The sequence below is a fragment of the Coregonus lavaretus genome (genome assembly GCF_964263955.1).
Source record: "Coregonus lavaretus genome assembly, contig: HAP1_SCAFFOLD_203, whole genome shotgun sequence".
NCBI classification, from domain to species: Eukaryota; Metazoa; Chordata; class Actinopteri; order Salmoniformes; family Salmonidae; genus Coregonus; species Coregonus lavaretus.
The window spans coordinates 221768-247500 of NW_028157962.1; positions in this window are offsets into that span (position 1 = coordinate 221768).

Below are 25733 nucleotides of genomic sequence, written 5' to 3' on the forward strand. Positions count from 1 at the left end.
TCGAGCAGCAGTGAGGGCTCTTCGGTACTGCACGGTACTGTCTTTCCAAGCTAGTCGGAAGACTTCCAGTTTGGTGTGGCGCCATTTCCGTTCCAATTTCCTGGAAGCTTGCTTCAAAGCTCGGGTATTTTCTGTATACCAGGGAGCTAGTTTCTTATGACAAATGTTTTTCGTTTTTAGGGGTGCAACTGCATCTAGGGTATTGCGCAAGGTTAAATTGAGTTCCTCAGTTAAGTGGTTAACTGATTTTTGTCCTCTGACGTCCTTGGGTAGGCAGAAGGAGTCTGGAAGGGCATCAATGAATTTTTGTGTTGTCTGAGAATTTATAGCACGACTTTTGATGCTCCTTGGTTGGGGTCTGAGCAGATTATTTGTTGCGATTGCAAACGTAATAAAATGGTGGTCCGATAGTCCAGGATTTTGTGGAAAAACATTAAGATCTACAACATTTATTCCATGGGACAAAACTAGGTCCAGAGTATGACTGTGGCAGTGAGTAGGTCCAGAGACATGTTGGACAAAACCCACTGAGTCGATAATGGCTCCGAAAGACTTTTGGAGTGGGTCTGTGGACTTCTCCATGTGAATATTAAAATCACCAAAAATTAGAATATGATCTGCTATGACTACAAGGTCTGATAGGAATTCAGGAAACTCAGAGAGGAACGCTGTATATGGCCCAGGAGGCCTGTAAACAGTAGCTATAAAAAGTGATTGAGTAGGCTGCATAGATTTCATGACTAGAAGCTCAAAAGATGAAAACGCCATTTTTTTTTTGTAAATTGAAATTTGCTATCGTAAATGTTAGCAACACCTCCGCCTTTGCGGGATGCACGGGGAATATGGTCACTAGTGTAACCAGGAGGTGAGGCCTCATTTAACACAGCAAATTCATCAGGCTTAAGCCATGTTTCAGTCAGGCCAATCACATCAAGATTATGATCAGTGATTAGTTCATTGACTATGACTGCCTTTGAAGTGAGGGATCTAACATTAAGTAACCCTATTTTGAGATGTGAGGTATCACGATCTCTTTCAATAATGGCAGGAATGGAGGAGGTCTTTATCCTAATAAGATTGCTAGGGTGAACACCGCCATGTTTAGTTTTGCCCAACCTAGATCGAGGCACAGACACAGTCTCAATGGGTATGGCTGAGCTGACTACACTGACTGTGCTATTGGCAGACTCCACTAAGCTGGCAGGTTGGCTAACAGCCTGCTGCCTGGCCTGCACCCTATTTCACTGTGGGGCTAGAGGAGTTAGAGCCCTATCTATGTTGGTAGATAAGAGGAGAGCACCCCTCCAGCTAGGATGGAGTCCGTCACTCCTCAGCAGGTCAGGCTTGGTCCTGTTTGTGGGTGAGTCCCAGAAAGAGGGCCAATTATCCACAAATGTTATCTTTTGGGAGGGGCAGAAAACAGTTTTCAACCAGCGATTAAGTGCTGAGACTCTGCTGTAGAGCTTGTCACTTCCCCTAACTGGGAGGGGGCCAGAGACAATTACTCGATGCCGACACATCTTTCTAGCTGATTTACACGCTGAAGCTATGTTGCACTTGGTGACCTCTGACTGTTTCATCCTAACATCGTTGGTGCCGACGTGGATAACAATATCTCTATACTCTCTACACTCGCCAGTTTTAGCTTTAGCCAGCACCATCTTTAGATTAGCCTTAACGTCGGTAGCCCTGCCCCCTGGTAAACAGTGTATGATCGCTGGGTGATTCGTTTTAAGTCTAATACTGCGGGTAATGGAGTCGCCAATGACTAGGGTTTTCAATTTGTCAGAGCTAATGGTGGGAGCCTTCGGAGTCTCAGACCCCGTAACGGGAGGAGTAGAGACTAGAGAAGACTCAGACTCAGACTCCGACTCGCTACATAATGGGGAAAACCGGTTGAAGGTTTCTGTCGGCTGAATGAGCGACACCGGTTGAGCATTCCAACAGTATTTCCCTCCAGAAGCCATGAGAAAGTTGTCCGGCTGCGGGGACTGTGCGGGGGGATTTATACTAACGTTACTGTCTGTACTTACTGGTGGCACAGACGCTGTTTCTTCCTTTCCTACACTGATATTACCCTTGCCTAACGATTGCGTCTGAAGCTGGGCTTGTAGCACAGCTATTCTCGCCGTAAGGCGAGAATTCTCCTGTATATTATGAGTACAGCGACTGCAATTAGAAGACATCATGTTAATGTTACTACTTAGCTTCGGCTGTTGAAGATGTTGATGAACCATGTCCAGATAAAGCGTCCGGAGTGAAAAAGTTGAATAAGGGAAAAAAGTTGCGATGGAAAAAAGGAAAATAACGTAGGAATTGAAGGCTATTGCTATTTCGACTGCATCCTGTGTTAGATTGTTATTCACCATGATTTCTAGTCTTTTTGCAGTGTTACTATGGTCTTTCCCTGTTAACTTTTTTAGATTCTCCCAGATCAGTTTAGAATTTCCCTTTGCTTCACCAATTATGTTAATAAAAAAGTTTGCCTTGGCCTGTCTGATTTCTTTCATCACCTTATTTCTCAACATGGTAAACCTACGTCTGTCATGCTCTAATTTGGATCTTAGGGCTATTTTTAGATAATAATCTCGTTCTTTCATCAATTTCCAGATTTCTCCATTTAGCCAAGGAAGAGTGCTCTTTTGGCCAGGTTTGGATTTGATTTTCTTTAGGAAACCATTTAATGTAGTCTGGATTGTGGATAGAAAAACTTGACTATCAGCTTCCACGTCTGCATAGGACAAGAGATCATTCCAGTTAATTCCCTTAATTGCATTTTCAAAATAGCTTAATTCACTCTTAGGTATTCTTAGTTGATCAGGCTTTCTAACAGTAGAGAGGTTAAACCTGCTCTTAGACAGCTTTCTGGCTATAAGTGTCAGATTATGATCAGATAGCCCAGTAACCATATTGAATGATTTAGTCACTCTCTCTGGTTTATTACTGAACACCAAATCAATCTGTGTTTTAGAGCAACAAGTCACCCTGGTTGGCCCTTTAACTAGCTGTGTAAGGTCAAAGGTATTAGTGATCCGTTTGAGGGTTTTCCTACAACACTTGTCTTCATAATTAATGTTAAAATCTCCCATTAAGATGACCTCTTTCCCAAAATCACATTCCCTAAGCATGTTATTAAACTGATCAAAAAACACACTTTTGGTGGAAGGTGGCCTATACATTCCAATGAGGGTAAAAGACATTTGGGGAGACAGTGTTATGTTCAGGCCAATACATTCTAGTTCATTATCACATGACCACTCAATTTGTTTACATCGGATATGTTCTTTAATATAAATCATCACACCCCCTCCTCTTCCTTCAGTCCTGTCTCTCCTGAAAACATTGTAGCCAGGCACAATCAAAGCAGCAGATGGAGAGTTTCTATGGAGCCATGTCTCTGAGAGGCAGAGAAAGTCAAGGTTGGAGTCTGTGAGTAGATGTTGAATTTGATCACTTTTTGGAATGACACTACGAATGTTCAAGTGCCCCCCTAGTAGTCCCCTGGGCTTAGCTCGTGGGTCCCAGATGACTCGAGAGTGATTGACACATTGAAAAAAGTTAAATTTTCTGTGTTTTCTGAAGGCTGGGTTTAGGCCGTTTTGTTTCGTTTTGATTAGGGGCAGCTCGGTAGCGCAATTAACAATCCCTCCCGCCTGCACTGGATGCGGGAAACTAATTAAAACAGCTTGCATACCAGAAGCAGAGTCAGGGATCGCATATAGCGACTTTGGTATGTTTGAAGAGTCAAAATCCATCCTGGAGCCGGGTGAGTCGAGAGAAACCACAGGACCATAGCACTCACCCACCTCCACAGCGGCGACGATCAGTGGACGAGGCCATCCACCGCCCTCCACTCCGGTGCGTATCGCTGGCTCGGTGATGTTGGGCCCAGGATTGAGTTGCACATCCCCGGAGAGCAGGAGGGTAGCGAACAGGTAGTTTAACAGTTTCCGATAAATGTTGGACTTGTGTTTGTTGCGCCTAAGCGGTTCAGTAGAATAAGGAGCGAGGTAGACTTGGCCATTATTCAGAACATTATGGTATGCTGTGTACTGTCCGCTCCCGTGGAACGGTGAACCAATGTGTTTGTGTTTGGTGTTAATATTCTCCGGTAGTAGACTGATTGTGTCATCCCAGCAAGGACGCACTGAGATGATCAGTAGAGCAGCTACATAACTGACAATCATGGCAGAGTACTGGAGATAAAACACATAATTGCGCTTTAACTCTTTGCATGAGTTACTTAGCTGGGGTCGGCGTACACCTGATGGTTTAGATAAAATTACAGCATTCGAATGAGAAGCGGAACCTGCCACACCACCCTGTCTTCCGTCCGCCATCTTGATTCACAGGAGTGTTGTATGTCGCTAGTGGAGAGGTTTTAATGTTTATGACGTAGTGTGTAACGTAGTGTGTGTAACGTAGTGTGTGTAACGTAGTGTGTAACGTAGTGTGTAACATAGTGTGTGTAACGTAGTGTGTGTAACGTAGTGTGTGTAACGTAAGTGTAACGTAGTGTGTGTAACGTAGTGTGTGTAACGTAGTGTGTGTAACGTAGTGTATAACGTAGTGTGTGTAACGTAGTGTGTGTAACGTAGTGTGTATAACGTAGTGTGTGTAACGTAGTGTGTAACGTAGTGTGTGTAACGTAGTGTGTGTAACATAGTGTGTAACGTAGTGTGTGTAACGTAGTGTGTAACGTAGTGTGTGTAACGTAGTGTGTAACGTAGTGTGTGTAACGTAGTGTGTAACGTAGTGTGTAACGAAGTGTGTGTAACGTAGTGTGTAACGTAGTGTAACGTAGTGTAACGTAGTGTGTAACGTAGTGTGTGTAACGTAGTGTGTGTAACATAATGTGTAACGTAGTGTGTGTAATGTAGTGTGTAACATAGTGTGTGTAACGTAGTGTGTGTAACGTAGTGTGTGTAACGTAGTGTGTATAACGTAGTGTGTGTAACGTAGTGTGTAAAGTAGTGTGTGTAACGTAGTGTGTGTAACATAGTGTGTGTAACGTAGTGTGTAACGTAGTGTGTGTAACGTAGTGTGTGTAACGTAGTGTGTAACGTAGTGTGTAACGTAGTGTGTAACGTAGTGTAACGTAGTGTGTGTAACGTAGTGTGTGTAACGTAGTGTTTGTAACGTAGTGTGTGTAACGTAGTGTTTGTAACGTAGTGTGTGTAACGTAGTGTGTGTAACGTAGTGTGTGTAACGTAGTGTGTGTAACGTAGTGTGTAACGTAGTGTGTGTAACGTAGTGTGTGTAACGTAGTGTGTGTAACGTAGTGTTTGTAACGTAGTGTGTGTAACGTAGTGTAACGTAGTGTGTGTAACGTAGTGTGTGTAACGTAGTGTGTGTAACGTAGTGTATAACGTAGTGTGTGTAACGTAGTGTGTGTAACGTAGTGTGTATAACGTAGTGTGTGTAACGTAGTGTGTAACGTAGTGTGTGTGACGTAGTGTGTGTAACATAGTGTGTAACGTAGTGTGTGTAACGTAGTGTGTAACGTAGTGTGTGTAACGTAGTGTGTAACGTAGTGTGTGTAACGTAGTGTGTAACGTAGTGTAACGTATTGTGTGTAATGTAGTGTGTAACGTAGTGTGTGTAACGTAGTGTGTGTAACGTAGTGTGTAACGTAGTGTGTAACGTAGTGTGTAACGTAGTGTGTGTAACGTAGTGTGTGTAACGTAGTGTGTGTAACGTAGTGTAACGTAGTGTGTGTAACGTAGTGTGTAACGTAGTGTGTAACGTAGTGTGTGTAACGTAGTGTGTGTAACGTAGTGTGTGTAACGTAGTGTAAAGTAGTGTGTGTAACGTAGTGTGTAACGTAGTGTGTAACGTAGTGTGTAACGTAGTGTGTGTAACGTAGTGTGTGTAACGTAGTGTGTGTAACGTAGTGTAACGTAGTGTGTGTAACGTAGAGTGTAACGTAGTGTGTAAAGTAGTGTGTAACGTAGTGTGTGTAACGTAGTGTGTGTAACGTAGTGTGTAACGTAGTGTGTGTAACGTAGTGTGTATAACGTAGTATGTGTAACGTAGTGTGTGTAACGTAGTGTGTGTAACGTAGTGTGTGTGGCGTAGTGTGTAACGTAGTGTGTGTAACGTAGTGTGTGTAACGTAATGTGTAACGTAGTGTGTAACGTAGTGTGTAACGTAGTGTGTGTAACGTAGTGTGTGTAACGTAGTTTGTAACGTAGTGTGTGTAACGTAGTGTGTGTAACGTAGTGTGTGTAACGTAGTGTGTAACGTAGTATGTGTAAAGTAGTGTGTGTAACGTAGTGTGTGTAACGTAGTGTGTGTAACGTAATGTGTAACGTAGTGTGTAACGTAGTGTGTGTAACGTAGTGTGTAACGTAGTGTGTAACGTAGTGTGTAACGTAGTGTGTGTAACGTAGTGTGTGTAACGTAATGTGTAACGTAGTGTGTGTAACGTAGTGTGTGTAACGTAGTGTGTGTAACGTAGTGTGTAACGTAGTGTGTAACGTAGTGTGTGTAACGTAGTGTGTAACGTAGTGTGTGTAACGTAGTGTGTAACGTAGTGTGTGTAACGTAGTGTGTGTAACGTATTGTGTAACGTAGTGTGTGTAACGTAGTGTAACGTAGTGTGTGTAACGTAGTGTGTAACGTAGTGTGTGTAACGTAGTGTGTAACGTAGTGTGTGTAACGTAGTGTGTAACGTAGTGTGTGTAACGTAGTGTGTAGCGTAGTGTGTGTAACGTAGTGTAACGTAGTGTAACGTAGTGTGTGTAACGTATTGTGTGTAACGTAGTGTGTGTAACGTAGTGTAACGTAGTGTGTGTAACGTAGTGTGTCTAACGTAGTGTGTGTAATGTAGTGTAACGTAGTGTGTGTAACGTAGTGTGTGTAACGTAGTGTGTGTAACGTAGTGTGTGTAACGTAGTGTGTGTAACGTAGTGTGTAACGTAGTGTGTTACGTAGTGTGTGTAACGTAGTGTGTAACGTAGTGTGTAACGTATTGTGTGTAACGTAGTGTGTAACGTAGTGTGTAACGTAGTGTATGTAACGTAGTGTGTGTAACGTAGTGTGTGTAACGTAGTGTGTGTAACGTAGTGTGTGTAACGTAGTGTGTGTAACGTAGTGTGTGTAACGTAGTGTGTAACGTAGTATGTAACGTAGTGTGTGTAACGTAGTGTGTGTAACGTAGTGTGTGTAACGTAGTGTTTGTAACGTAGTGTGTGTAACGTAGTGTGTGTAACGTAGTGTGTGTAACGTAGTGTGTAACGTAGTATGTAACGTAGTGTGTGTAACGTAGTGTGTAACGTAGTGTGTAACGTAGTGTGTGTAACGTAGTGTGTAACGTAGTATGTAACGTAGTGTGTGTAACGTAGTGTGTGTAACGTAGTGTGTGTAACGTAGTGTGTGTAACGTAGTGTGTAACGTAGTATGTAACGTAGTGTGTGTAACGTAGTGTGTAACGTAGTGTGTAACGTAGTGTGTAACGTAGTGTGTATAACGTAGTATGTGTAACGTAGTGTGTAACGTAGTGTGTATAACATAGTGTGTTTAACGTAGTGTGTGTAACGTAGTGTGTAACGTAGTGTGTAACGTAGTGTGTAACGTAGTGTGTATAACGTAGTATGTGTAACGTAGTGTGTAACGTAGTGTGTAACGTAGTGTGTATAACGTAGTGTGTGTAACGTAGTGTGTAACGTAGTGTGTATAACGTAGTGTGTATAACGTAGTGTGTGTAACGTAGTGTGTAACGTAGTATGTAACGTAGTGTGTGTAACGTAGTGTGTAACGTAGTGTGTAACGTAGTGTGTGTAACGTAGTGTGTAACGTAGTGTGTGTAACGTAGTGTGTAACGTAGTGTGTGTAACGTAGTGTGTGTAACATAGTGTGTAACGTAGTGTGTAACGTAGTGTGTGTAACGTAGTGTGTGTAACGTAGTGTGTGTAACGTAGTGTGTAACGTAGTGTATGTAACGTAGTGTGTGTAACGTAGTGTATGTAACGTAGTGTGTGTAACGTAGTGTGTGTAACGTAGTTTGTAACGTAGTGTGTAACGTAGTGTGTGTAACGTAGTGTGTAACGTAGTGTGTAACGTAGTGTGTGTAACGTAGTGTGTATAACGTATTGTGTGTAACGTAGTGTGTGTAACGTAGTGTAACGTAGTGTGTGTAACGTAGTGTGTCTAACGTAGTGTGTGTAATGTAGTGTAACGTAGTGTGTGTAACGTAGTGTGTGTAACGTAGTGTGTGTAACGTAGTGTGTGTAACGTAGTGTGTGTAACGTAGTGTGTAACGTAGTGTGTTACGTAGTGTGTGTAACGTAGTGTGTAACGTAGTGTGTAACGTATTGTGTGTAACGTAGTGTGTAACGTAGTGTGTAACGTAGTGTATGTAACGTAGTGTGTGTAACGTAGTGTGTGTAACGTAGTGTGTGTAACGTAGTGTGTGTAACGTAGTGTGTGTAACGTAGTGTGTGTAACGTAGTGTGTAACGTAGTATGTAACGTAGTGTGTGTAACGTAGTGTGTGTAACGTAGTGTGTGTAACGTAGTGTTTGTAACGTAGTGTGTGTAACGTAGTGTGTGTAACGTAGTGTGTGTAACGTAGTGTGTAACGTAGTATGTAACGTAGTGTGTGTAACGTAGTGTGTAACGTAGTGTGTAACGTAGTGTGTGTAACGTAGTGTGTAACGTAGTATGTAACGTAGTGTGTGTAACGTAGTGTGTGTAACGTAGTGTGTGTAACGTAGTGTGTGTAACGTAGTGTGTAACGTAGTATGTAACGTAGTGTGTGTAACGTAGTGTGTAACGTAGTGTGTAACGTAGTGTGTAACGTAGTGTGTATAACGTAGTATGTGTAACGTAGTGTGTAACGTAGTGTGTATAACATAGTGTGTTTAACGTAGTGTGTGTAACGTAGTGTGTAACGTAGTGTGTAACGTAGTGTGTAACGTAGTGTGTATAACGTAGTATGTGTAACGTAGTGTGTAACGTAGTGTGTAACGTAGTGTGTATAACGTAGTGTGTGTAACGTAGTGTGTAACGTAGTGTGTATAACGTAGTGTGTATAACGTAGTGTGTGTAACGTAGTGTGTAACGTAGTATGTAACGTAGTGTGTGTAACGTAGTGTGTAACGTAGTGTGTAACGTAGTGTGTGTAACGTAGTGTGTGTAACGTAGTGTGTAACGTAGTGTGTGTAACGTAGTGTGTAACGTAGTGTGTGTAACGTAGTGTGTGTAACGTAGTGTGTAACGTAGTGTGTAACGTAGTGTGTGTAACGTAGTGTGTGTAACGTAGTGTGTGTAACGTAGTGTGTAACGTAGTGTATGTAACGTAGTGTGTGTAACGTAGTGTATGTAACGTAGTGTGTGTAACGTAGTGTGTGTAACGTAGTGTGTAACGTAGTGTGTAACGTAGTGTGTGTAACGTAGTGTGTAACGTAGTGTGTAACGTAGTGTGTGTAACGTAGTGTGTATAACGTATTGTGTGTAACGTAGTGTGTGTAACGTAGTGTAACGTAGTGTGTGTAACGTAGTGTGTCTAACGTAGTGTGTGTAATGTAGTGTAACGTAGTGTGTGTAACGTAGTGTGTGTAACGTAGTGTGTGTAACGTAGTGTGTGTAACGTAGTGTGTGTAACGTAGTGTGTAACGTAGTGTGTTACGTAGTGTGTGTAACGTAGTGTGTAACGTAGTGTGTAACGTATTGTGTGTAACGTAGTGTGTAACGTAGTGTGTAACGTAGTGTATGTAACGTAGTGTGTGTAACGTAGTGTGTGTAACGTAGTGTGTGTAACGTAGTGTGTGTAACGTAGTGTGTGTAACGTAGTGTGTGTAACGTAGTGTGTAACGTAGTATGTAACGTAGTGTGTGTAACGTAGTGTGTGTAACGTAGTGTGTGTAACGTAGTGTTTGTAACGTAGTGTGTGTAACGTAGTGTGTGTAACGTAGTGTGTGTAACGTAGTGTGTAACGTAGTATGTAACGTAGTGTGTGTAACGTAGTGTGTAACGTAGTGTGTAACGTAGTGTGTGTAACGTAGTGTGTGTAACGTAGTGTGTAACGTAGTATGTAACGTAGTGTGTATAACATAGTGTGTTTAACGTAGTGTGTGTAACGTAGTGTGTAACGTAGTGTGTAACGTAGTGTGTAACGTAGTGTGTATAACGTAGTATGTGTAACGTAGTGTGTAACGTAGTGTGTAACGTAGTGTGTATAACGTAGTGTGTGTAACGTAGTGTGTAACGTAGTGTGTATAACGTAGTGTGTATAACGTAGTGTGTGTAACGTAGTGTGTAACGTAGTATGTAACGTAGTGTGTGTAACGTAGTGTGTAACGTAGTGTGTAACGTAGTGTGTGTAACGTAGTGTGTAACGTAGTGTGTGTAACGTAGTGTGTAACGTAGTGTGTGTAACGTAGTGTGTGTAACGTAGTGTGTAACGTAGTGTGTAACGTAGTGTGTGTAACGTAGTGTGTGTAACGTAGTGTGTGTAACGTAGTGTGTAACGTAGTGTATGTAACGTAGTGTGTGTAACGTAGTGTATGTAACGTAGTGTGTGTAACGTAGTGTGTGTAACGTAGTGTGTAACGTAGTGTGTAACGTAGTGTGTGTAACGTAGTGTGTAACGTAGTGTGTAACGTAGTGTGTGTAACGTAGTGTGTATAACGTATTGTGTGTAACGTAGTGTGTGTAACGTAGTGTAACGTAGTGTGTGTAACGTAGTGTGTCTAACGTAGTGTGTGTAATGTAGTGTAACGTAGTGTGTGTAACGTAGTGTGTGTAACGTAGTGTGTGTAACGTAGTGTGTGTAACGTAGTGTGTGTAACGTAGTGTGTAACGTAGTGTGTTACGTAGTGTGTGTAACGTAGTGTGTAACGTAGTGTGTAACGTATTGTGTGTAACGTAGTGTGTAACGTAGTGTGTAACGTAGTGTATGTAACGTAGTGTGTGTAACGTAGTGTGTGTAACGTAGTGTGTGTAACGTAGTGTGTGTAACGTAGTGTGTGTAACGTAGTGTGTGTAACGTAGTGTGTAACGTAGTATGTAACGTAGTGTGTGTAACGTAGTGTGTGTAACGTAGTGTGTGTAACGTAGTGTTTGTAACGTAGTGTGTGTAACGTAGTGTGTGTAACGTAGTGTGTGTAACGTAGTGTGTAACGTAGTATGTAACGTAGTGTGTGTAACGTAGTGTGTAACGTAGTGTGTAACGTAGTGTGTGTAACGTAGTGTGTGTAACGTAGTGTGTAACGTAGTATGTAACGTAGTGTGTGTAACGTAGTGTGTGTAACGTAGTGTGTGTAACGTAGTGTGTGTAACGTAGTGTGTAACGTAGTATGTAACGTAGTGTGTGTAACGTAGTGTGTAACGTAGTGTGTAACGTAGTGTGTAACGTAGTGTGTATAACGTAGTATGTGTAACGTAGTGTGTAACGTAGTGTGTATAACATAGTGTGTTTAACGTAGTGTGTGTAACGTAGTGTGTAACGTAGTGTGTAACGTAGTGTGTAACGTAGTGTGTATAACGTAGTATGTGTAACGTAGTGTGTAACGTAGTGTGTAACGTAGTGTGTATAACGTAGTGTGTGTAACGTAGTGTGTAACGTAGTGTGTATAACGTAGTGTGTATAACGTAGTGTGTGTAACGTAGTGTGTAACGTAGTATGTAACGTAGTGTGTGTAACGTAGTGTGTAACGTAGTGTGTAACGTAGTGTGTGTAACGTAGTGTGTAACGTAGTGTGTGTAACGTAGTGTGTAACGTAGTGTGTGTAACGTAGTGTGTGTAACGTAGTGTGTAACGTAGTGTGTAACGTAGTGTGTGTAACGTAGTGTGTGTAACGTAGTGTGTGTAACGTAGTGTGTAACGTAGTGTATGTAACGTAGTGTGTGTAACGTAGTGTATGTAACGTAGTGTGTGTAACGTAGTGTGTGTAACGTAGTGTGTAACGTAGTGTGTAACGTAGTGTGTGTAACGTAGTGTGTAACGTAGTGTGTAACGTAGTGTGTGTAACGTAGTGTGTAACGTAGTGTGTGTAACGTAGTGTGTAACGTAGTGTGTAACGTAGTGTGTGTAACGTAGTGTGTAACGTAGTGTGTAACGTAGTGTGTAACGTAGTGTGTGTAACGTAGTGTGTAACGTAGTGTGTGTAACATAGTGTGTAACGTAGTGTGTAACGTAGTGTGTAACGTAGTGTGTGTAACGTAGTGTGTAACGTAGTGTGTGTAACATAGTGTGTGTAACGTAGTGTGTGTAACGTAGTGTGTGTAACGTAGTGTGTGTAACGTAGTGTGTAACGTAGTATGTAACGTAGTGTGTGTAACGTAATGTGTAACGTAGTGTGTAACGTAGTGTGTGTAACGTAGTGTGTAACGTAGTGTGTGTAACGTAGTGTGTAACGTAGTGTGTGTAATGTAGTGTGTGTAACGTAGTGTGTAACGTAGTGTGTGTAACGTAGTGTGTGTAACGTAGTGTGTGTAACGTAGTGTGTGTAACGTAGTGTGTGTATAACGTAGTATGTGTAACGTAGTGTGTAACGTAGTGTGTAACGTAGTGTGTATAACGTAGTGTGTATAACGTAGTGTGTGTAACGTAGTGTGTAACGTAGTATGTAACGTAGTGTGTGTAACGTAGTGTGTAACGTAGTGTGTGTAACGTAGTGTGTAACGTAGTGTGTGTAACGTAGTGTGTAACGTAGTGTGTGTAACGTAGTGTGTGTAACGTAGTGTGTAACGTAGTGTGTAACGTAGTGTGTGTAACGTAGTGTGTGTAACGTAGTGTGTATAACGTAGTATGTGTAACGTAGTGTGTAACGTAGTGTGTAACGTAGTGTGTATAACGTAGTGTGTGTAACGTAGTGTGTAACGTAGTGTGTATAACGTAGTGTGTATAACGTAGTGTGTGTAACGTAGTGTGTAACGTAGTATGTAACGTAGTGTGTGTAACGTAGTGTGTAACGTAGTGTGTAACGTAGTGTGTGTAACGTAGTGTGTAACGTAGTGTGTGTAACGTAGTGTGTAACGTAGTGTGTGTAACGTAGTGTGTGTAACGTAGTGTGTAACGTAGTGTGTAACGTAGTGTGTGTAACGTAGTGTGTGTAACGTAGTGTGTGTAACGTAGTGTGTAACGTAGTGTATGTAACGTAGTGTGTGTAACGTAGTGTGTGTAACGTAGTGTGTAACGTAGTGTGTAACGTAGTGTGTGTAACGTAGTGTGTAACGTAGTGTGTAACGTAGTGTGTGTAACGTAGTGTGTAACGTAGTGTGTAACGTAGTGTGTGTAACGTAGTTTGTAACGTAGTGTGTAACGTAGTGTGTGTTACGTAGTGTGTAACGTAGTGTGTAACGTAGTGTGTAACGTAGTGTGTGTAACGTAGTGTGTAACGTAGTGTGTAACGTATTGTGTGTAACGTAGTGTGTAACGTAGTGTGTAACGTAGTGTGTAACGTAGTGTGTGTAACGTAGTGTGTAACGTAGTGTGTGTAACATAGTGTGTGTAACGTAGTGTGTGTAACATAGTGTGTGTAACGTAGTGTGTGTAACGTAGTGTGTGTAACGTAGTGTGTGTAACGTAGTGTGTGTAACGTAGTGTGTAACGTAGTGTATAACGTAGTGTGTATAACGTAGTGTGTGTAAAGTAGTGTGTAACGTAGTGTGTAACGTAGTGTGTAACGTAGTGTGTGTAACGTAGTGTGTGTAACATAGTGTGTGTAACGTAGTGTGTGTAACGTAGTGTGTGTAACGTAGTGTGTGTAATGTAGTGTGTAACGTAGTGTATAACGTAGTGTGTATAACGTAGTGTGTGTAAAGTAGTGTGTAACGTAGTGTGTGTAACGTAGTGTGTATAACGTAGTATGTGTAACGTAGTGTGTAACGTAGTGTGTGTAACGTAGTGTGTGTAACGTAGTTTGTGTAACGTAGTGTGTGTAACGTAGGGTGTAACGTAGTGTGTGTAACGTAGTGTGTGTAACGTAGTGTGTGTAACGTAGTGTGTAACGTAGTGTGTAACGTAGTGTGTGTAACGTAGTGTGTAACGTAGTGTATAACGTAGTGTGTATAACGTAGTGTGTGTAAAGTAGTGTGTAACGTAGTGTGTGTAACGTAGTGTGTATAACGTAGTATGTGTAACGTAGTGTGTAACGTAGTGTGTAACGTAGTGTGTGTAACGTAGTGTGTGTAACGTAGTGTGTGTAACGTAGTGTGTGTAACGTAGTGTATAACGTAGTGTGTATAACGTAGTGTGTGTAAAGTAGTGTGTAACGTAGTGTGTGTAACGTAGTGTGTTTAACGTAGTATGTGTAACGTAGTGTGTAACGTAGTGTGTGTAACTTAGTGTGTGTAACGTAGTGCGTGTAACGTAGTGTGTGTAACGTAGTGTGTAACGTAGTGTGTGTAACGTAGTGTGTGTAACGTAGTGTGTAACGTAGTGTAACGTAGTGTGTGTAACGTAGTGTGTGTAACGTAATGTGTAACGTAGTGTATAACATAGTGTGTATAACATAGTGTGTGTAAAGTAGTGTGTAACGTAGTGTGTGTAACGTAGTGTGTGTAACGTAGTGTGTAACGTAGTGTATAACGTAGTGTGTATAACGTAGTGTGTGTAAAGTAGTGTGTAACGTAGTGTGTGTAACGTAGTGTGTATAACGTAGTATGTGTAACGTAGTGTGTAACGTAGTGTGTAACGTAGTGTTTGTAACGTAGTGTGTGTAACGTAGTGTGTGTAACGTAGTGTGTGTAACGTAGTGTGTGTAACGTAGTGTATAACGTAGTGTGTATAACGTAGTGTGTGTAAAGTAGTGTGTAACGTAGTGTGTGTAACGTAGTGTGTATAACGTAGTATGTGTAACGTAGTGTGTAACGTAGTGTGTAACGTAGTGTGTGTAACGTAGTGTGTGTAACGTAGTGTGTAACGTAGTATATAACATAGTGTGTATAACGTAGTGTGTGTAAAGTAGTGTGTAACGTAGTGTGTGTAACGTAGTGTGTATAACGTAGTATGTGTAACGTAGTGTGTAACGTAGTGTGTAACGTAGTGTGTGTAACGTAGTGTGTGTAACGTAGTGTGTGTAACGTAGTGTGTAACGTAGTGTAAAGTAGTGTATGTAACGTAGTGTGTGTAACTTAGTGTGTGTAACGTAGTGTGTAACGTAGTGTGTGTAACGTAGTGTGTAACGTAGTGTGTGTAACGTAGTGTGTGTAACGTAGTGTGTATAACGTAGTATGTGTAACGTAGTGTAACGTAGTGTGTAACGTAGTGTGTAACGTAGTGTGTGTAACGTAGTGTGTGTAACGTAGTGTGTATAACGTAGTGTGTATAACGTAGTATGTGTAACGTAGTGTGTGTAACGTAGTGTGTGTAACGTAGTGTGTAACGTAGTGTGTAACGTAGTGTGTAACGTAGTGTAACGTAGTGTAACGTAGTGTGTGTAACGTAGTGTGTAACGTAGTGTATAACGTAGTGTGTGTAACGTAGTGTGTATAACGTAGTATGTGTAACGTAGTGTAACGTAGTGTGTAACGTAGTGTGTAACGTAGTGTATAACGTAGTGTGTGTAACGTAGTGTGTATAACGTAGTATGTGTAAAGTAGTATGTGTAACGTAGTGTAACGTAGTGTGTAACCTAGTGTGTGTAACGTAGTGTGTGTAACGTAGTGTGTATAACGTAGTGTGTATAACGTAGTATGTGTAACGTAGTGTGTAACGTAGTGTGTGTAACGTAGTGTGTAACGTAGTGTATAACGTAGTGTGTAACGTAGTGTGTGTAACGTAGTGTGTATAACGTAGTGTGTATAACGTAGTATGTGTAACGTAGTGTGTAACGTAGTGTATAACGTAGTGTGTAACGTAGTGTGTAACGTAGTGTGTAACGTAGTGTGTAACGTAGTGTGTAACGTAGTGTGTGTAACGTAGTGTGTAACGTAGTGTGTGTAGCGTAGTGTGTAACGTAGTGTGTGTAACGTAGTGTGTAACGTAGTGTGTAACGTAGTGTGTGTAACGTAGTGTGTAACGTAGTGTGTAACGTAGTGTGTAATGTAGTGTGTGTAACGTAGTGTGTAACGTAGTGTGTAACGTAGTGTGTGTAACGTAGTGTGTAACGTGGTCCTCTGTAGCTCAGCTGGTAGAGCACGGCGCTTGTAACGCCAAGGTAGTGGGTTCGATCCCCGGGACCACCCATACACAAAAAAATGTATGCACGCATGACTGTAAGTCGCTTTGGATAAAAGCGTCTGCTAAATGGCATATTATTTTATTATTACGTAGTGTGTAACATAGTGTGTGTATCGTAGTGTGTGTAACGTAGTGTGTATAACGTAGTGTGTGTAACGTAGTGTGTGTAACGTAGTGTGTGTAACGTAGTGTGTGTAACGTAGTGTGTGTAACGTAGTGTGTAACGTAGTATGTAACGTAGTGTGTGTAACGTAGTGTGTGTAACGTAGTGTGTGTAACGTAGTGTTTGTAACGTAGTGTGTGTAACGTAGTGTGTGTAACGTAGTGTGTGTAACGTAGTGTGTAACGTAGTATGTAACGTAGTGTGTGTAACGTAGTGTGTAACGTAGTGTGTAACGTAGTGTGTGTAACGTAGTGTGTGTAACGTAGTGTGTAACGTAGTATGTAACGTAGTGTGTATAACATAGTGTGTTTAACGTAGTGTGTGTAACGTAGTGTGTAACGTAGTGTGTAACGTAGTGTGTAACGTAGTGTGTATAACGTAGTATGTGTAACGTAGTGTGTAACGTAGTGTGTAACGTAGTGTGTATAACGTAGTGTGTGTAACGTAGTGTGTAACGTAGTGTGTATAACGTAGTGTGTATAACGTAGTGTGTGTAACGTAGTGTGTAACGTAGTATGTAACGTAGTGTGTGTAACGTAGTGTGTAACGTAGTGTGTAACGTAGTGTGTGTAACGTAGTGTGTAACGTAGTGTGTGTAACGTAGTGTGTAACGTAGTGTGTGTAACGTAGTGTGTGTAACGTAGTGTGTAACGTAGTGTGTAACGTAGTGTGTGTAACGTAGTGTGTGTAACGTAGTGTGTGTAACGTAGTGTGTAACGTAGTGTATGTAACGTAGTGTGTGTAACGTAGTGTATGTAACGTAGTGTGTGTAACGTAGTGTGTGTAACGTAGTGTGTAACGTAGTGTGTAACGTAGTGTGTGTAACGTAGTGTGTAACGTAGTGTGTAACGTAGTGTGTGTAACGTAGTGTGTATAACGTATTGTGTGTAACGTAGTGTGTGTAACGTAGTGTAACGTAGTGTGTGTAACGTAGTGTGTCTAACGTAGTGTGTGTAATGTAGTGTAACGTAGTGTGTGTAACGTAGTGTGTGTAACGTAGTGTGTGTAACGTAGTGTGTGTAACGTAGTGTGTGTAACGTAGTGTGTAACGTAGTGTGTTACGTAGTGTGTGTAACGTAGTGTGTAACGTAGTGTGTAACGTATTGTGTGTAACGTAGTGTGTAACGTAGTGTGTAACGTAGTGTATGTAACGTAGTGTGTGTAACGTAGTGTGTGTAACGTAGTGTGTGTAACGTAGTGTGTGTAACGTAGTGTGTGTAACGTAGTGTGTGTAACGTAGTGTGTAACGTAGTATGTAACGTAGTGTGTGTAACGTAGTGTGTGTAACGTAGTGTGTGTAACGTAGTGTTTGTAACGTAGTGTGTGTAACGTAGTGTGTGTAACGTAGTGTGTGTAACGTAGTGTGTAACGTAGTATGTAACGTAGTGTGTGTAACGTAGTGTGTAACGTAGTGTGTAACGTAGTGTGTGTAACGTAGTGTGTGTAACGTAGTGTGTAACGTAGTATGTAACGTAGTGTGTGTAACGTAGTGTGTGTAACGTAGTGTGTGTAACGTAGTGTGTGTAACGTAGTGTGTAACGTAGTATGTAACGTAGTGTGTGTAACGTAGTGTGTAACGTAGTGTGTAACGTAGTGTGTAACGTAGTGTGTATAACGTAGTATGTGTAACGTAGTGTGTAACGTAGTGTGTATAACATAGTGTGTTTAACGTAGTGTGTGTAACGTAGTGTGTAACGTAGTGTGTAACGTAGTGTGTAACGTAGTGTGTATAACGTAGTATGTGTAACGTAGTGTGTAACGTAGTGTGTAACGTAGTGTGTATAACGTAGTGTGTGTAACGTAGTGTGTAACGTAGTGTGTATAACGTAGTGTGTATAACGTAGTGTGTGTAACGTAGTGTGTAACGTAGTATGTAACGTAGTGTGTGTAACGTAGTGTGTAACGTAGTGTGTAACGTAGTGTGTGTAACGTAGTGTGTAACGTAGTGTGTGTAACGTAGTGTGTAACGTAGTGTGTGTAACGTAGTGTGTGTAACGTAGTGTGTAACGTAGTGTGTAACGTAGTGTGTGTAACGTAGTGTGTGTAACGTAGTGTGTGTAACGTAGTGTGTAACGTAGTGTATGTAACGTAGTGTGTGTAACGTAGTGTATGTAACGTAGTGTGTGTAACGTAGTGTGTGTAACGTAGTGTGTAACGTAGTGTGTAACGTAGTGTGTGTAACGTAGTGTGTAACGTAGTGTGTAACGTAGTGTGTGTAACGTAGTGTGTAACGTAGTGTGTGTAACGTAGTGTGTAACGTAGTGTGTAACGTAGTGTGTGTAACGTAGTGTGTAACGTAGTGTGTAACGTAGTGTGTAACGTAGTGTGTGTAACGTAGTGTGTAACGTAGTGTGTGTAACATAGTGTGTAACGTAGTGTGTAACGTAGTGTGTAACGTAGTGTGTGTAACGTAGTGTGTAACGTAGTGTGTGTAACATAGTGTGTGTAACGTAGTGTGTGTAACGTAGTGTGTGTAACGTAGTGTGTGTAACGTAGTGTGTAACGTAGTATGTAACGTAGTGTGTGTAACGTAATGTGTAACGTAGTGTGTAACGTAGTGTGTGTAACGTAGTGTGTAACGTAGTGTGTGTAACGTAGTGTGTAACGTAGTGTGTGTAATGTAGTGTGTGTAACGTAGTGTGTAACGTAGTGTGTGTAACGTAGTGTGTGTAACGTAGTGTGTGTAACGTAGTGTGTGTAACGTAGTGTGTGTATAACGTAGTATGTGTAACGTAGTGTGTAACGTAGTGTGTAACGTAGTGTGTATAACGTAGTGTGTATAACGTAGTGTGTGTAACGTAGTGTGTAACGTAGTATGTAACGTAGTGTGTGTAACGTAGTGTGTAACGTAGTGTGTGTAACGTAGTGTGTAACGTAGTGTGTGTAACGTAGTGTGTAACGTAGTGTGTGTAACGTAGTGTGTGTAACGTAGTGTGTAACGTAGTGTGTAACGTAGTGTGTGTAACGTAGTGTGTGTAACGTAGTGTGTATAACGTAGTATGTGTAACGTAGTGTGTAACGTAGTGTGTAACGTAGTGTGTATAACGTAGTGTGTGTAACGTAGTGTGTAACGTAGTGTGTATAACGTAGTGTGTATAACGTAGTGTGTGTAACGTAGTGTGTAACGTAGTATGTAACGTAGTGTGTGTAACGTAGTGTGTAACGTAGTGTGTAACGTAGTGTGTGTAACGTAGTGTGTAACGTAGTGTGTGTAACGTAGTGTGTAACGTAGTGTGTGTAACGTAGTGTGTGTAACGTAGTGTGTAACGTAGTGTGTAACGTAGTGTGTGTAACGTAGTGTGTGTAACGTAGTGTGTGTAACGTAGTGTGTAACGTAGTGTATGTAACGTAGTGTGTGTAACGTAGTGTGTGTAACGTAGTGTGTAACGTAGTGTGTAACGTAGTGTGTGTAACGTAGTGTGTAACGTAGTGTGTAACGTAGTGTGTGTAACGTAGTGTGTAACGTAGTGTGTAACGTAGTGTGTGTAACGTAGTTTGTAACGTAGTGTGTAACGTAGTGTGTGTTACGTAGTGTGTAACGTAGTGTGTAACGTAGTGTGTAACGTAGTGTGTGTAACGTAGTGTGTAACGTAGTGTGTAACGTATTGTGTGTAACGTAGTGTGTAACGTAGTGTGTAACGTAGTGTGTAACGTAGTGTGTGTAACGTAGTGTGTAACGTAGTGTGTGTAACATAGTGTGTGTAACGTAGTGTGTGTAACATAGTGTGTGTAACGTAGTGTGTGTAACGTAGTGTGTGTAACGTAGTGTGTGTAACGTAGTGTGTGTAACGTAGTGTGTAACGTAGTGTATAACGTAGTGTGTATAACGTAGTGTGTGTAAAGTAGTGTGTAACGTAGTGTGTAACGTAGTGTGTAACGTAGTGTGTGTAACGTAGTGTGTGTAACATAGTGTGTGTAACGTAGTGTGTGTAACGTAGTGTGTGTAACGTAGTGTGTGTAATGTAGTGTGTAACGTAGTGTATAACGTAGTGTGTATAACGTAGTGTGTGTAAAGTAGTGTGTAACGTAGTGTGTGTAACGTAGTGTGTATAACGTAGTATGTGTAACGTAGTGTGTAACGTAGTGTGTGTAACGTAGTGTGTGTAACGTAGTTTGTGTAACGTAGTGTGTGTAACGTAGGGTGTAACGTAGTGTGTGTAACGTAGTGTGTGTAACGTAGTGTGTGTAACGTAGTGTGTAACGTAGTGTGTAACGTAGTGTGTGTAACGTAGTGTGTAACGTAGTGTATAACGTAGTGTGTATAACGTAGTGTGTGTAAAGTAGTGTGTAACGTAGTGTGTGTAACGTAGTGTGTATAACGTAGTATGTGTAACGTAGTGTGTAACGTAGTGTGTAACGTAGTGTGTGTAACGTAGTGTGTGTAACGTAGTGTGTGTAACGTAGTGTGTGTAACGTAGTGTATAACGTAGTGTGTATAACGTAGTGTGTGTAAAGTAGTGTGTAACGTAGTGTGTGTAACGTAGTGTGTTTAACGTAGTATGTGTAACGTAGTGTGTAACGTAGTGTGTGTAACTTAGTGTGTGTAACGTAGTGCGTGTAACGTAGTGTGTGTAACGTAGTGTGTAACGTAGTGTGTGTAACGTAGTGTGTGTAACGTAGTGTGTAACGTAGTGTAACGTAGTGTGTGTAACGTAGTGTGTGTAACGTAATGTGTAACGTAGTGTATAACATAGTGTGTATAACATAGTGTGTGTAAAGTAGTGTGTAACGTAGTGTGTGTAACGTAGTGTGTGTAACGTAGTGTGTAACGTAGTGTATAACGTAGTGTGTATAACGTAGTGTGTGTAAAGTAGTGTGTAACGTAGTGTGTGTAACGTAGTGTGTATAACGTAGTATGTGTAACGTAGTGTGTAACGTAGTGTGTAACGTAGTGTTTGTAACGTAGTGTGTGTAACGTAGTGTGTGTAACGTAGTGTGTGTAACGTAGTGTGTGTAACGTAGTGTATAACGTAGTGTGTATAACGTAGTGTGTGTAAAGTAGTGTGTAACGTAGTGTGTGTAACGTAGTGTGTATAACGTAGTATGTGTAACGTAGTGTGTAACGTAGTGTGTAACGTAGTGTGTGTAACGTAGTGTGTGTAACGTAGTGTGTAACGTAGTATATAACATAGTGTGTATAACGTAGTGTGTGTAAAGTAGTGTGTAACGTAGTGTGTGTAACGTAGTGTGTATAACGTAGTATGTGTAACGTAGTGTGTAACGTAGTGTGTAACGTAGTGTGTGTAACGTAGTGTGTGTAACGTAGTGTGTGTAACGTAGTGTGTAACGTAGTGTAAAGTAGTGTGTGTAACGTAGTGTGTGTAACTTAGTGTGTGTAACGTAGTGTGTAACGTAGTGTGTGTAACGTAGTGTGTAACGTAGTGTGTGTAACGTAGTGTGTGTAACGTAGTGTGTATAACGTAGTATGTGTAACGTAGTGTAACGTAGTGTGTAACGTAGTGTGTAACGTAGTGTGTGTAACGTAGTGTGTGTAACGTAGTGTGTATAACGTAGTGTGTATAACGTAGTATGTGTAACGTAGTGTGTGTAACGTAGTGTGTGTAACGTAGTGTGTAACGTAGTGTGTAACGTAGTGTGTAACGTAGTGTAACGTAGTGTAACGTAGTGTGTGTAACGTAGTGTGTAACGTAGTGTATAACGTAGTGTGTGTAACGTAGTGTGTATAACGTAGTATGTGTAACGTAGTGTAACGTAGTGTGTAACGTAGTGTGTAACGTAGTGTATAACGTAGTGTGTGTAACGTAGTGTGTATAACGTAGTATGTGTAAAGTAGTATGTGTAACGTAGTGTAACGTAGTGTGTAACCTAGTGTGTGTAACGTAGTGTGTGTAACGTAGTGTGTATAACGTAGTGTGTATAACGTAGTATGTGTAACGTAGTGTGTAACGTAGTGTGTGTAACGTAGTGTGTAACGTAGTGTATAACGTAGTGTGTAACGTAGTGTGTGTAACGTAGTGTGTATAACGTAGTGTGTATAACGTAGTATGTGTAACGTAGTGTGTAACGTAGTGTATAACGTAGTGTGTAACGTAGTGTGTAACGTAGTGTGTAACGTAGTGTGTAACGTAGTGTGTAACGTAGTGTGTGTAACGTAGTGTGTAACGTAGTGTGTGTAGCGTAGTGTGTAACGTAGTGTGTGTAACGTAGTGTGTAACGTAGTGTGTAACGTAGTGTGTGTAACGTAGTGTGTAACGTAGTGTGTAACGTAGTGTGTAATGTAGTGTGTGTAACGTAGTGTGTAACGTAGTGTGTAACGTAGTGTGTGTAACGTAGTGTGTAACGTGGTCCTCTGTAGCTCAGCTGGTAGAGCACGGCGCTTGTAACGCCAAGGTAGTGGGTTCGATCCCCGGGACCACCCATACACAAAAAAATGTATGCACGCATGACTGTAAGTCGCTTTGGATAAAAGCGTCTGCTAAATGGCATATTATTTTATTATTACGTAGTGTGTAACATAGTGTGTGTATCGTAGTGTGTGTAACGTAGTGTGTATAACGTAGTGTGTGTAACGTAGTGTGTGTAACGTAGTGTAACGTAGTGTAACGTAGTGTGTAACGTAGTGTGTAACGTAGTGTAACGTAGTGTGTAACGTAGTGTGTAACGTAGTGTGTGTAACATAGTGTGTAACGTAGTGTGTGTAATGTAGTTTGTGTAACGTAGTGTGTAACGTAGTGTGTAACGTAGTGTGTAACGTAGTGTGTGTAACGTAGTGTGTGTAACGTAGTGTGTAACGTAGTGTGTATAACGTAGTGTGTGTAAAGTAGTGTGTAACGTAGTGTGTGTAACGTAGTGTGTATAACGTAGTATGTGTAACGTAGTGTGTAACGTAGTGTGTAACGTAGTGTGTGTAACGTAGTGTGTGTAACGTAGTGTGTGTAACGTAGTGTGTGTAACGTAGTGTATAACGTAGTGTGTATAACGTAGTGTGTGTAAAGTAGTGTGTAACGTAGTGTGTGTAACGTAGTGTGTATAACGTAGTATGTGTAACGTAGTGTGTAACGTAGTGTGTAACGTAGTGTGTGTAACGTAGTGTGTGTAACGTAGTGTGTGTAACGTAGTGTGTGTAACGTAGTGTGTAACGTAGTGTATAACATAGTGTGTATAACGTAGTGTGTGTAAAGTAGTGTGTAACGTAGTGTGTGTAACGTAGTGTGTATAACGTAGTATGTGTAACGTAGTGTGTAACGTAGTGTGTAACGTAGTGTGTAACGTAGTGTGTGTAACGTAGTGTGTGTAACGTAGTGTGTAACGTAGTGTAAAGTAGTGTGTGTAACGTAGTGTGTGTAACTTAGTGTGTGTAACGTAGTGTGTAACGTAGTGTGTGTAACGTAGTGTGTAACGTAGTGTGTGTAACGTAGTGTGTGTAACGTAGTGTGTATAACGTAGTATGTGTAACGTAGTGTAACGTAGTGTGTAACGTAGTGTGTGTAACGTAGTGTGTGTAACGTAGTGTGTATAACGTAGTGTGTATAACGTAGTATGTGTAACGTAGTGTGTGTAACGTAGTGTGTGTAACGTAGTGTGTAACGTAGTGTGTAACGTAGTGTAACGTAGTGTAACGTAGTGTGTGTAACGTAGTGTGTAACGTAGTGTATAACTTAGTGTGTGTAACGTAGTGTGTATAACGTAGTATGTGTAACGTAGTGTAACGTAGTGTGTAACGTAGTGTGTAACGTAGTGTATAACGTAGTGTGTGTAACGTAGTGTGTATAACGTAGTATGTGTAACGTAGTATGTGTAACGTAGTGTAACGTAGTGTGTAACGTAGTGTGTGTATTGTAGTGTGTGTAACGTAGTGTGTATAACGTAGTGTGTATAACGTAGTATGTGTAACGTAGTGTGTAACGTAGTGTGTGTAACGTAGTGTGTAACGTAGTGTGTAACGTAGTGTGTAACGTAGTGTGTAACGTAGTGTGTAACGTAGTGTGTGTAACGTAGTGTGTATAACGTAGTGTGTATAACGTAGTATGTGTAACGTAGTGTGTAACGTAGTGTATAACGTAGTGTGTAACGTAGTGTGTAACGTAGTGTATAACGTAGTGTGTAACGTAGTGTGTAACGTAGTGTGTGTAACGTAGTGTGTAACGTAGTGTGTGTAGCGTAGTGTGTAACGTAGTGTGTGTAACGTAGTGTGTAACGTAGTGTGTAACGTAGTGTGTGTAACGTAGTGTGTAACGTAGTGTGTGTAACGTAGTGTGTAACGTAGTGTGTAACGTAGTGTGTAATGTAGTGTGTGTAACGTAGTGTGTAACGTAGTGTGTAACGTAGTGTGTGTAACGTAGTGTGTAACGTAGTGTGTAACATAGTGTGTGTATCGTAGTGTGTGTAACGTAGTGTTTATAACGTAGTGTGTGTAACGTAGTGTGTGTAACGTAGTGTAACGTAGTGTGTAACGTAGTGTGTAACGTAGTGTAACGTAGTGTGTAACGTAGTGTGTAACGTAGTGTGTGTAACGTAGTGTGTATAACGTAGTATGTGTAACGTAGTGTGTAACGTAGTGTGTAACGTAGTGTGTGTAACGTAGTGTGTGTAACGTAGTGTGTGTAACGTAGTGTGTGTAACGTAGTGTGTGTAACATAGTGTGTAACGTAGTGTATAACATAGTGTGTATAACGTAGTGTGTGTATAATAGTGTGTAACGTAGTGTGTGTAACGTAGTGTGTATAACGTAGTATGTGTAACGTAGTGTGTAACGTAGTGTGTAACGTAGTGTGTGTAACGTAGTGTGTAACGTAGTGTAAAGTAGTGTGTGTAACGTAGTGTGTGTAACTTAGTGTGTGTAACGTAGTGTGTAACGTAGTGTGTGTAACGTAGTGTGTAACGTAGTGTGTGTAACGTAGTGTGTGTAACGTAGTGTGTATAACGTAGTATGTGTAACGTAGTGTAACGTAGTGTGTAACGTAGTGTGTGTAACGTAGTGTGTGTAACGTAGTGTGTATAACGTAGTGTGTATAACGTAGTATGTGTAACGTAGTGTGTGTAACGTAGTGTGTGTAACGTAGTGTGTAACGTAGTGTGTAACGTAGTGTGTAACGTAGTGTAACGTAGTGTAACGTAGTGTGTGTAACGTAGTGTGTAACGTAGTGTATAACGTAGTGTGTGTAACGTAGTGTGTATAACGTAGTATGTGTAACGTAGTGTAACGTAGTGTGTAACGTAGTGTGTAACGGAGTGTATAACGTAGTGTGTGTAACGTAGTGTGTATAACGTAGTATGTGTAACGTAGTATGTGTAACGTAGTGTAACGTAGTGTGTAACGTAGTGTGTGTATTGTAGTGTGTGTAACGTAGTGTGTATAACGTAGTGTGTATAACGTAGTATGTGTAACGTAGTGTGTAACGTAGTGTGTGTAACGTAGTGTGTAACGTAGTGTATAACGTAGTGTGTAACGTAGTGTGTAACGTAGTGTGTAACGTAGTGT